The 13696-nt window shown below is 42.5% G+C and overlaps 1 pseudogene; it reads right to left on the bottom strand.

Moving 5' to 3' along the window:
• Positions 1–440: 440 nt before the first annotated feature.
• LOC123485568 lies at positions 441–12440 on the bottom strand (annotated as a pseudogene).
• Between the last annotated feature and the right edge of the window lie 1256 nt (positions 12441–13696).

Raw genomic sequence — 13696 nt, forward strand, 5'->3', positions numbered from 1 at the left:
TCTACCTGAATGACCTCGTGCCCCTGCACATGGACCCAGTACTGGTACCCTGTGTATATAGCCACTTTGTTACTCATGTGCATTTATTATTATTAGTTTTACTATTTTCTTTCTCTCTGCATTGTTGGGAAGGGCCCGTAAGCATTTCAGTGTGTCTACACCTGTTGTCTACGAACATGTGACGAATACAATTATTTGACATACACTCACCAAGAAGCCACTCGCATTCTTCTTCTCTGCAGCCTTCATTCTAAATATGACCACATAGTTACACAGCATACTCATGCATCCGTACACGTGAATGTACCAACTCATTCTTTTGAGGCAATTCATCGGTCTTCTAATTCATTCTTATTTAGGATCACTGCCGGCAACGACGATAATGTCACAAGTATTTATGGCGACCACATGGTCCATCTCAAAGACAGAGCAACACCAGGTATTTATAAATCACTTTGCTTTATTTAAATCAGTGGTAGGCAGTTATGCTATGAACAAAAACTAAAAGAAAATGAAAAATAAGAAAACAAATAAGATCCAGCTACAATAACTGCACTTGGCACTGGATGACCGTTTTGTCAAAAAAGAAAATTATACATATATATTGTGTAAGTGCCTCCAATATACATATGAAAACCCAAAAAGGAAAACCTTAAATACCAGCTTTTATGTGGTCTCCATGTCTACTGACAACCAAATTCTTATTCATATTACAAATGTTCAACACCCCCCCAACAAATCCCCACCCCCAATAACCCCTGACCTCAAAATGAATCTTCACTGGAGCTGAGACTAGGGAGAGTTCCTACTGGTCTCAGAATGACTTCCTCTAAACAGGTTATGGTTCAGTATGCCCTTAACAACTGGTCCTAGGTCTGATGTATTGTTTAGCTCACAATGGTTAAGGATAGGCTTGGGATAGAGATCTTAGACTTGTTGTTGAGGGCAGAATGTAACCCAGACCTTAAATACAGAATGACTCGTGTGTCCAACAGCCATGATGAGGACGACACATCCTCACTCTTTACGAGAAAACACGGGAGTAATGCACTGCAAAGAAATACACACAAACGTACAAATAACAAGTCCAACAAAACGAAAGGCAAAATCTCTTCTCCTCCAAAAAGAAAGCGCATCAGCAAAATGAATGTGAACACAAAATGTGACTTCAAAGAAAAGGCTGAGGAGTCCTCATTGGAATTGAATAAATGGCAAATATTTTGCCATCAGTGGAATGAAATGCCTTTTTTATCGTGAGGGAAGGCCAACCGTTTCCTTTTGTCACCATCACATGATGGCAGACTGTTTGGATATGGGAGTCGGACAAGTGGGCAGGTGAACCCTGTGAGAAGGAGATACATGCCCCAAAAACCACCTGCCCTCTAACCCACCATCACCCCCTGACCTCCTCCCAACGTTAAAACAACCTTAAATTAACCTCAGGGATAAACAGAGCGTGTACCCATTCGTTATGAGGGCCTCGAGGAGCGAGCAAGCAATCACCCTGACGATTAAGACTGGACAAAAGACTAAGATAGGCGGAGGGGTGGATTTAAAAAGGGCAGCTTGCCTTTGATGGGGGCCCCTTGTGTACCCTGTGCCCACAACACAGCGCAATCCGATACCCCCTCTATAAATGAATCCCTAATAATAATTGACTTCATCTTAATGATCATTGGGATCGTGTTTTGACCGAATAAGTTGGGTAACATGATTGAAACTATTCCCAGGAGATGCGTTGTTAGCTCCTCATCCATCTCCTCCCACCTCCCCAACCCCATTCGTCCCTCCCTCCCTTCCGTCCGTCCCTACATGCCCTTGGAGAGGGTGAGTGAGCAAATCTGGGACAGAGGTGGTAAAAACAGATGATCGCGTCGAGAAGAAGAAGTGGTGAGCGATAGATGGATATCAAGTGGAGGACGTGGCAGAGAAGGAGGGCGGGAGAGAAGGCCAAGGAAGCGTCCCAAATGGCACCCTATTCCCTAGATAGTGCACTACTTTTAATCCCTAGATAGTGCACTACCCTATGGGGTCTGGTCAAAAGTAATGCACTAAGGGAATAGGGTGCCATTTCAGACTTAGCCCAGACACGTGCATCTTGGAGGGGGTTTATCTGACGGTGACGCCCAGCTTCTCCAGGACACGAATCCCCTTCTCCTGGTACTCCTCCCTCGTCAGCCAGAAGTTGTCCTTGTCCTTCATGATGTCGGCCAGCACGGCCCCGCCCAGGAACACCATGTGCTTGCGCCGAGGGGGGTCCTCGATCCGGATCTTGAATTTCTGCACACGAGCAGGGAAGGAGAGCCAGAATAGAAGATGAGGAGGGAAGAGTATGACAAGGGAGAGCAAGAGCACAGAGGAGAAATAGAAGACAAAAGGAAAGGGGCAGAGACAGAGAAGAAGAGTGGGAGGAGAAGGAAAAATGTCTGTTAGTCTGTTAACAACCTTAGCTAAAAATAGGTGTGAAATCGTCTAATAATTACAGGTTAGAGTAAAAGGCTGTCTCCATGAACTCAACCAGCAGGCATTGAAAATTCTGAAATGGATATTGTTGCCAAATTGAGCAATCAGTGTGTAAAGGAATGAGTGAGGAACAATGAGACATTATATTTTAATTTCGTTGTCAAGCGCATGATTTAAACATGGTCCCATGACAAAGATAGTTCACTCTGTGTTGAAGAAGCACATTGCTTGTGTTGTGTACACAAATTCAATTTAGGGCTACACCGCCTCCTGGTGGCCGATCAAATGACTGCAGTGAGAAAATAGATAGTAAAACGTTAGTAGTTGTCCATCTGTTAAAAGCCAAACATTGGACAGTAAAACCGGCACTAAAAACAGCAACAATAAAATATGACATGTACTTAAAGCATGCTACTTAAAAAGTAAATCTATAAAATGGCACTCTGTGTGTGTGTCCTCACCGAGAGCTTATCCACGTCTCCCTTCAGCACGCGCTCCAGGTAGAGCTGCTTGAGCTCCCGCTCCAGTCGAGAGGGAAGGCCAGGGTACATGGTGGAGCCCCCCGACAGCACTATGTGTTTGTAGAACTCAGACCTGTGGAGAGAAGGAGAAGACGTTTAGGGAGGAGAGGAAGACATGGAGGAAGGAAGAGGAATGGAGAGAAATCACTTCAGGTGAATAAGAATGGTGACATGGAGAGAGGAAGAGAGAACATTCTGCCACAATGTGTTTGTAGAATTCAGCCCTGAGGAGAAGTGAGGATGTTTAGGGAAGAGAAGGGCTGTAGAGAATAGAAGGCCAAAAATACAATATGGAGAAAGATTGTGATAATTAATCTAGGACTGACCCCATTTAGTCGACTGTTTGGTCGATAGGCTGTTGGTCAACCGAGATTTCTTAAGTCGAGCAGTAGCAAAAAATAATAAACCATGGTGTACGAGACACCCGTCTGATTCGTGCCTGTCTGAGTAGACTGATCCATTGTGGAGGCTGTGGGGATGGCACAGTCCATCAGTCTAAGACATGTGCTACTGAAATTGTATATGTGTATATTACATAAGAACAATGGTGCAACACTAATACAAATAATTTTATAACAAATGCACTTCCTCCCTCGTTGGATAGTGGTCGCTGTCCACGGTTCTGAAACACATCAGTGCGCTGTTGAATTGGCGCCTTTTCCTAGGCCATGTTTCTATTTGCATAATAGCAAAGTTACCCAGCATATTGGTGTTGAGAACAATGCGGCGGAGGCAGCAGCAGAGTTAGGAGATGAGAAAACAGCACTTGCCATGTCTAAGAAAAGTGAGGAGAGAGGAAACCAACTTAATTAGGTGTATAATCAATAGCCTAACTGTTAAATGTGCATGGCTTTATAAATCATCCATATATATCGCTACAAAAATAAGACAGATCCTACTTCTATTGCCTGTTTGAGTGTTTATTTAATAGCCTACTGATTCTGTGAGCACCAAGCCTCATGCAACCACATGTCGGATAAACAATTTCACAAATTCGGCTGTTATTACATCTTTGCTATGCTGTAATAAAGGCTTACACTTTTTTTTTTTTTTTTCTTCATTAGACCAGCCTCTATTATTTATAATTGATTTAGTGTTTACACCTTTCCAAATTGTCAGAAAAGTATTTATTATAATAATAATAATAATAACCCTCCTTTTTCCTTGATCTCCTTAATGTTATTAATATTATGATCATCATTATAATAATAAGTAATGTCATTGTCATAAGTATAGCAGCCTTGAATAACCATCATCAAGCTGTAGGCCAAAGAGATGGTCTTAATACCGTAACTTACTTAGGCCTATATTTCAATACTTATATAGGCTACTGTATCAATCAATAATGTATTAGTTAATGTCATCACACAGCATACGAGTCATTCATGATTTGATATGCAATCAAGCATTTTAGTTAAAATAAAATAAAGCGACTATTGAATAATTAGCATAACAATAAATAGGCCTAAACCGTTCCATTTCAGAAATTGCATTCAGGAATGAATGCTGTTTTTAATCTTTGCTGTAATAAAGGCTTTACAAAAAAACATTACAACAGCTTCTCTGGTACGCTTATAATTAATTTAGTGTTGTTAACATTGTTCCAAAACGGTCAGAAAAATGATATTGTAATCTAACAGCACCTGTTTGGCACACTTGATTTGGGGGATTTTCCATTCTTCTCTGCAAACCCTTCTCAAGCCTCTCAAATCCTGGAATACATTCCGAATGCACTGTATAGTTGATTTGATATAACACATAGGATGTGTTTATATATGGAAAAATACACATTTAAACATTTCGATCGATTGATAGGTTAACTCAAGACAACTTTTTTTTTAGTCGGGACAGCCCTAATTCCATCATAGCACTGCTAGGGTTTTGCCCATGCAGTCTACACCATCACACTGCCCAAGAGCATCCACTAAATGACTAGAATGGGAACTAATGAAATGCTAAAAGGGAGATAGAGGAAGGAAAAGGAAAGGAGAGAGGATTACCAAATTATAGTACTAGTAAGTAGGGGGAGTCTGTCATGGAGTTACTCTGTGTCAAGGTGTGCTGCATTGATGGTGTTGAAGAGGAGCTCTGCCACCCGACTCCTCCACATTGATGAGGAAAGAGCTCAGGGGCTCTCAAACCGCTCTCCTCCCACCTTTATCATCCTGGGGCCAGGGAGCATGACACAGAAAGGGAACAATATCTGACAAGCATTTAGTTGACATCAAGACAGGACTGATGGCTTTCTTCATGCTAGAACACTGCTAGGGAAATCGAAGGCAAAGTAGTAGAGATGGACAACAGACACTGTTTGGACACTGGGCAACGCTAAGTAAGAGTCTCTCCCTCTGGTCAGGGATTGAGCCGCTGACAGACAGGCCTGCAGAGCGCGTGGGCGGAACACTATGTGGGGGGAGCATAAAGGTCATTGACGGCCCGTCTGGAGTCCAGAGGAGGAAACAGAAACCAGGTCAGCACGTTGTGTGGGAGTTGGGCCGCACAGGAAATGATGTCACGCCGATGGAAGGGGAGTTGTTTCAACGCTACAGTACTGTGCCATCGTCCTCCGCTCCTCTTCCCTCTCCCTGGTTTGGACAGGAAACAGAGTGCGCGCGCCCGCCACACATATGGGAAAATCTCCATCCACTCCCTTTACATCACAGGACGAGGTTACTTCGTGGTTCACCGCCAAACCCCTCCCGGCCATCGAACCCAGGTTGCTCAGGGATCTGTGCACGTGGCTGATTTGACTAAGTAACCTGGGGGGCATCCAGAGCTTGTTAAGAGTCCCACACCAAATATGGATTCTACTGTTCTTAAAATACAATCTGATCATCTGCATGATACATTATGTCCACAAGGAGGTAGTGTTACCTACATAGACGGTCCTCAAATACAGATGAACTTCTCTTTATTCTTGGTGTAGGATGGTGTCACCCTTGCCTTGCAAGACTTTAATAAGTAGAATCTGGTGGAGGGTTGGGGGTAATGCATTATAAAAAGTAATGCATTATATAATCAGATTATTTTTATAACTAACATTTAACTTTTTCAAATTGGGTAATATTATTACAGTTAGCACGTAAACAACATTATTTCTCTACCGGACGTTTCATGATCCGTCCAAATTGCTTCTCATTTAGTTCTCGATCGAGCTGGAGAGCGTTGGAGAAATGTATGGCAGCTGAAACATATAGAGTGCACCTCTGATCTTTGCCATTGATCGTTTCTGTGATAGCAAAGCCCTTAGAGGTTTCCTGTCTAGAGACAAATGTGCCCGCCATACACCCCCTATGAACATGCGGCCCGAGAGAAATATTTTGAATGAAAAGATAGGAAATCTGTACAGGTGATGTTTGGGCTTACAGTATATATGGCCAATTAAGCTGCCCTACATAGCACAGCATTTGTTGACTAGCACAGGAAAGGAGCGCCACAGATGAAAGGAGAAACTAGTGCTCAAACCTGATAGTAAGTAGCCCATCTTTTTGGTAGAGCACACGGCCACCGCTCCTCCGACAGTCAAGCAAACAATTAGATTTAAAATAAAAATCATGAAAGTAACAGCAATATAACTACTAATATAATGCATTACTTTCCACACAAAGTAATATTATAACGCAACGCTGCTACTTTTGTTAAATGTAACTAGCAATATTACTTTTCCAATACTAGTAACACTGATCTGGGATGTTTAGATGACAAAGCAGGGTTGGGCTCAGAATGCACAAAACAACAGGAGAAAAATATTTTGATTGAAACAGGGTTGTACTACCTGAACTTGTACCATAAGAACACTAATGTCAGCTTCCACAGGACTGCTTACAAGAACAAAGGTTGCCACTGGTGGTGGGGGCTGAAATAGACATGAGACTGAAAGTGTAGGACTCGACCAGCATGATGACCGTAGACTGTTATTGACCGTGGTAGGACTGCCACCAGCATGATGACTCGTAGTAAGACTGTTAATGACCGAGGACTTAATAGCATGATGACCGTGGTAAGACGGTTACTGACTGGTGTAGGACTCCGCCACATGATGGACGTAAGGCTGTTATTGACCGCAGGACTCCACCAGCATGATGACCAGGCTGTTACTGATCGGTAGGACTCGACCAGCATGATGACCAGACTGTTATGATCGCAGGACTCAACCAGCATGATGACTGTGGTAAGACCGTTATGACCGCAGGACTCGAATAGCATGGATGACCGACTGTTATGACTGTGTAGGACTCCGACCAGCATGATGACCGTAAGGCTGTTACTGACCGTGGTAGGACTCGACCAGCATGATGACTCCGCAAGGCTGTTACTGACCAGGATCACAGCATGATGACCGCAGGCTGTTACTGACGCAGGGATCTACCAGCATGATGACCGTGGTAAGGCTGTTAATGACTGCAGGACTCACAGCACGGGTGGTCTGCAACGCCAGCTTCTGCTCCTGCTCGATGTTGTAGCCCACGTAGTTGGCGCAGCCCCTCTCATCATGCGCACCGCCTCAAAGTCCGCCGAATGGTTGAAGGCGTAGTCCCTCAGCAACAGCAGCTGGACGATGGTAAATAAAGGTCAGGGAGGTCAGGGATGGGCTCTGATTGGTTTGCAGAGATCTCTATAGTTGTATGACTGCAAAATTCATTTTTGAAGTTCCAATACGCTTTAAAATAGTCACCTTTCCTAATCTCTCCTCACAAATCTTGAGGTAATAACAGTCAGGTGTGGTTTACAATCGATCAAGCTCCACTAGCAAGTATCGTATATATCATGAGGGAAATAAGTTTATCAAAGGCCCTGTCCGGGAATCAACCCCTCAGTTAGTTCCCCTAGGCTCTTGTGTAGATCTGAAAGAATTAGGCTGGATAGGCATAAACATATATGGTAGTAGCTCCAATGGGCAAGGTGCAATATCCATCATAGTGTGTTATTCAGTCTTCCTCATATCTACACAAGCACATGCCTAGGGCTAGGAGTAAGTTTTGGACAGGACAATTTTAAGACCAGAGTCACGTGGTGGGGAACGCAAGGGTGTACCTTGATGAGGTAGCGCGTGATATCCTGGGCCCTGCAAATGTCCAGGCGTGGGTCAGGTGGGGCAGGGAGAAGCTCTTCAGAACGGGGCAGATGTGGGTGACACCACCACCAGAGTCCACCACCACGCCCACAGTGGACCTAAAAAACACACAGTGCCAACATCAGAATAGGCAGTGAGAAAACACATTTTCCAAAGCCCATATCAACATTATAGACCATTTCTGTCATTACTTGTTTGAACTGAAAGCAATTAATTGTTAATACCGATTTTTGGTGTCAAGAGGTTTTCCACAGAATATATTGGTTAATATCAAACAAATGTAACAGGCCAATGAAAGGCCTAGATCCTACAAATGCTGGCCAATGAAAGTCTAGTATAGAACAAACAATATCCCGCTACCTATTCCGCTAACTACGTGCTACTGCATATTCAACCTCGTCCTGCCACTGAAAGGGTCAGCTACACAGCACAGCCTGTTTCATCCCCTCATTGCCGCAGCTGTGTATTTTTTTCCAGAGAAAGAACTCTATGTTATAAAATACAAGCAGTCAGCACAAATGGAAGCACTTTTTTATTTTATGATAACAGGGTATTTACTACTGTAGGAAAGGATGTGGTGTCAATGGGTACTTTCTGGTACTTAAAATAATTGGTAACTATCTGGTACCAAATAAATTGTTTTAGAATTTGTTTCCCAAAGAAACAAACATAACCAGTTTAACTATAACTAATAACCATTTAAAAATGGAAATACCTGGGGTTATTTCTGTACCGGCAATAAAGTATAAGCCTAAAATAATTATTGCTACATGGTAGAAACGTAGCAAAAAGTGAATTACCGGGTTTAACCTCCTACAGTTTGAAAGGTATTTTGAACTCGCAATTCGCGGAGTGAAATCTCAGGTACCCAGTGCTCTCCACTGGGCATGGTGTCTACCTTCCTTCTAGTGGCCTATTCTATGATCCAGTAGGGCCTGTGTTGGGCTAGTTCTGCATCCCAACAATCGGACAGGTGTGTGGAATTTAACCCATGATAATGCACGGAAATTACAATGAAGAACATAGATGATAAATGTGATGATGATAATGTAGGCTAATACGATTTGACTACAACTTCCACTAACAAAGTTGATTGGTGAAGATTTGATTGATTATTGGCTCCTGAGTAGTTAGCTAGCTAGTTGCAGTTGTTTGATAAAAATTGTTGCTGGATTATATTAACAAGTTTTCCACAACAAAGAATAGCAATATTTTAAAGAATAACTGATTAACGTTACGAAGGTAACGATGAATCCTGAATATATAACACTGTTAGTTAATGATGACAGCCTGTTTTTTTATGGGCTTAAGTAACGTTAGTCGCTACTGGCTAACTGTTAGTTAGTTTAGTCATAAGATAGTTGGGTTGGTTTTATGAAATATGAGATCAGATGACATAAGTATTTCTGTATCAACTTCGTCCTAGACATGTTTTATATTGACTGTTAATAGGCGTGTTAGGGCCTGTTTTTATCTTCCTAGCTATGTTCAAACGCCAGCAAGTATGCGAAGGAAGGCACATGCTAACTAGCTATTGTTATCAATAGTGCCAAAGCAACATCCAGCTAGGATTCAGTTTAGTAAATAGTAGTAAATGCGGTTGAGTTCAAATATGAACATTTGTAAAAATTAGCTGAAAATAATCTTAATTACCCAATAATATATAGAACGTATATGTTGTGTTCATTCATGGCTACGATTGTGATGCGATACAAATACATTGCATTATATTATCGCTTTTGTACTATAGTAGACAGAACTAGCCATTTATGTGACAATTTGTTGCCTTGTTGTTTTTATGACTTTCAACAACAACGAATACCAATATATAGTAACATTCCATGACAGTGGAATTGACATTTGTTTAACCTGTGAATATAAATGTTATTCCTTTTCAGTGACTCATTTATTCCAGCTTGATTGGCGACGACAAGCAAAGCCCTGCCTCCTCCTCCGCTTTGCAGTAAGAAACTCTTCTCAGTCAAGGTGTGACTTTTGCCATGTTGGATCTTGAGGGCTAATAGCTTGACATCCCAGGAACATTACTGTACATTGAACAATTCATAGGGATTGACTGGTTTTCTTATTTCCTTCTTCAGACGACACATACACAGAGAGCGCAATAGAATTATTATGGGACTTCCAAAATTAGAACTATAGAATTAGATGGAAAGCACCATCAAACTCAGATTGTGGAGTAACCTGTGGTTGACATGACTTGAAAGAGTCATAAGAACGGCAGAAGTGGAATATGGTGATTTTCATATGATGTTGGGTCTAACTCTGTCCTCACTGGGCCCAGTGGGACACAGCTGGACAGGAACGTGTTCGAACCACGCATCCCAGTTACCACAGAGGAGCCATGGCATTATTGTAGTGTAATGGCGTCAGACCAGGTAGTCATGTGGTTTTACTTTTTCATTCCTTCATTTTTCACTCTCATAACAATCATATAGCAGATAACTTAACTGAGAACAAGGTTAACGCTTCAGTGTATCTGCTTATGCAGCCTATTGCATCTGTTGCTATCAGTCCTCTCCCGTACAATCCAGGAATCCTTCAATAACGGAAACAGTGGCTACAGAGATTGACCGCTACGCCCCAGTGAAAACGTGAACAAACTGTTAGTAGGTTAAACAAATGACCTGACGACAAAGAAACTGGTATAATAATGACAGCCAAGTAACGCTCTACTGAGTTACAGAATGAATAACTACTATGGTTGATTTTCAGTGAATTTTCTTCCTTTCCAAAGTCCCACTCGTTTGTCTCTTTGCCTCTTTTTTTCTCTTGGTGTATATGCCAAAACCCTCACTTCCACCTTTTGTTGTTGCCTTCTCTCTCTTACTTCCCCCCCCCCTCTTTCTTCCTCTTCCTCCCTCAGGAATTTGCTGACAATTTAGGATCCCTTTGGAAGCATGCCAGAGTGCCACCACCGTGGAGCAGGCCTCATGACTCATGGCAGCGAGATCAAGAAGAGAATGGGCCCTGGGGCCACGGTCGTGAGGCCTGAGAAACCAACGTCAAGATCCAGAGCACGCCAGTCAAGACCTCCCTCTGAGGCTGGGTTGCTGAGGGCCCTGTGGCCCCCTAAACGTATCCACCCAGAATCCCTACCAACCAATCAAAAAAGTTGGGCTTGATGCTCCGGCGTGAAAGGATGGAGGAAAGAGACACAAAGGAGAGAAAGAAAGATGGCGAGAGTGGAGGTAGAGAGGGAAGACTGAGGGCCCGACCAGGTGTGTGCAGTTGCACACCAGAAATATGTCCACCCCAACCCCCCTAGCAAGGTAGCAATAGGATAGTGTGTTCATCCAAACAGAAAAACACACTAACCTAATGTGGGATATTTTTAACATTACAAAAATATAATCCAAAATAAGATGTGGCAAATTATCCAGAATATTAACACAAGATATGTATGAATGAGAGGAATATGACACAACCTTTGCCCAATTCCTTGGCCCAGGTCTGGTAGTTAATAATCAAATTTTCTAAGATGGTGGTGTTCTTATTTCACTGGGTGTGGGATATCAGCATGACTTTGGCCTGATTCCCAGAAGATGAATTAGGAAGCACTCCCAATGAAGCACGATTAAAGAGATTATAATGTGGCAGAACTGATTACATTACCCACAATGCACTCATCATGACTAAGCACGCCTGCTCACTGCAATCAACCCAAATTATTTAGAGGAAATATCATTCAATGTCACGTGGTCAACTTCACAATGTTGGCCCCACATAATGTGCCAGTGCCTTTATGGCAGGATGTATATATGATATGCCTTTGGCACACTGCGTTGCTGGTATGTCCTTCAGCCTTAGATACCTTTTGTATGCCCATAATGGTTGTATGCCATTTTTATTTGGGTTAGTTAATGAATTTTGTATGATACTAGCATTAGTCAATAACCCTGTACAGAGAGTAATTGTTTCTGATGGCGCACATAATACCTCCACATGGACACGCAGCTACATTGCAAGTAAGCCAATGAACGCCTCCTCGCCAGTGTTCCCTAAATCCAACAGTACAACAAAGTTTCACCACACGATGAAAGAATTCTATAACTGTAGGATATTTATACATATATGTAAGAACCGATTAGCTAAACTCAGAGAAGCAAGTGAAATATATGAAGATCATGAAAAGTAGCTGAACATTTTTATTTCGGTACTCTGATTTGTGGCTGAGGACTTGATATCTTTGTGGCAGCAAATGTCTATTAAACAATGAAGGAGATCAATAATAAACATTTTGGGAATTCAATAGTTAAATCGCTCTGCATGCACATTACTCTACACTGGAAATAGGCTCAGTTCTGAAATGTGACAGACTTTATGGGCTCTTCTTTGATGGGTTGAACGTTGGCCAGATTCATTGTCTCCAGTAAACAGCTACAGCATGGAACTTCAGATGTCCATACCTCAACCCTTACTTCAACCTTCACCTTTAAAATTCAACATAATTACATATTTCCAGGCTTGGCTTAGAGACGCCTTATCCAGAGCTTACTTACAGTTAGTGAGTGTGCATACATTATTATTTTTCATAACCCTTCAATGGGATGAACACAGTTGGACATCCCAAGGATCACGTTTTAGACTTTCTCTGTTTTACCCAGCTCAACCACTCCTTTTGTGCCCACCAAAACACTAGCATATTTACTCTTACTTTGGAGTCTATTCAGTAAACAAGTGTACATTACAGCTTATGGGATTCTCCGTACATTTAAATTTAGCCAGTAATTCTGGAAAGTAGCGCCACGGGCCAAAATTAGGTGTACTACGTAACGTGCAGATTTTGCACCACGTCATATCTCGCTCTGCTGTGTGTGCATGATGTTCCTCTTGCTAGCTGTACTCAAGGTGAGGAGCTGAAGCTCATTGGCTTAATGCAGTGGCCCACGTAAATGGGAGACAGCTTCCAGAAAAACAAACTGGGATTTAAGACAGTAATTCTGCTAGTAGTTTATGCATGTATGAACTACACATTGACACATCCAGCCCAAAGCGGGTGGTTTAAAAAATACTTAGTAGTCGCCAAAGTTCCGAGCATGTCTTTAACATTATGTAAACACATAGGGACCCAGTAAGAAAAAACTGCAACACACTGAATCTGGTACAGGTCTGAAACAGTGGAGGGCAGCATTAGGTGGCCTAGTTCATGTATGCAGCTGTCTCCCAGTAGTTGGGACTTCTTGAAATTGATTTAAGGAAGTACTCAAACATCACTTTGAATTGACCCCATTGGAAGTAATTAGATTACACATCCTCAACAGCTGTCGTAATTATGGCTGGCTTTTCACATGCGTCTATTATGTTGAACGGTTATCTGAGTTCATGATGCGTTGATGTCCGTGACCATGTTAAAGGCATTGTTTTTGTGGCTGTGATCGATACCCTTCTAATTATTCTTTCCTACACCAACCTTGTCATAGAATTAGTATCATACCCAATGTAGAGCATCCACCAGATCATCCCGTAATTGGTACCCATTGTGTGCCCGCTTGATTAACATCTGGCCCCTCTCATCAAGCGCTGCAGTCAGCGGTGCAGCTGGTGCCCGCCGCTGTAAATGTGCCCCAGCCGGCCTCTCTCACACACAGGCCCCAGGCAGAAGAAAGGGCACACTCTT

The sequence above is a fragment of the Coregonus clupeaformis genome, unplaced genomic scaffold (genome assembly GCF_020615455.1).
Source record: "Coregonus clupeaformis isolate EN_2021a unplaced genomic scaffold, ASM2061545v1 scaf0739, whole genome shotgun sequence".
NCBI lineage: Eukaryota > Metazoa > Chordata > Actinopteri > Salmoniformes > Salmonidae > Coregonus > Coregonus clupeaformis.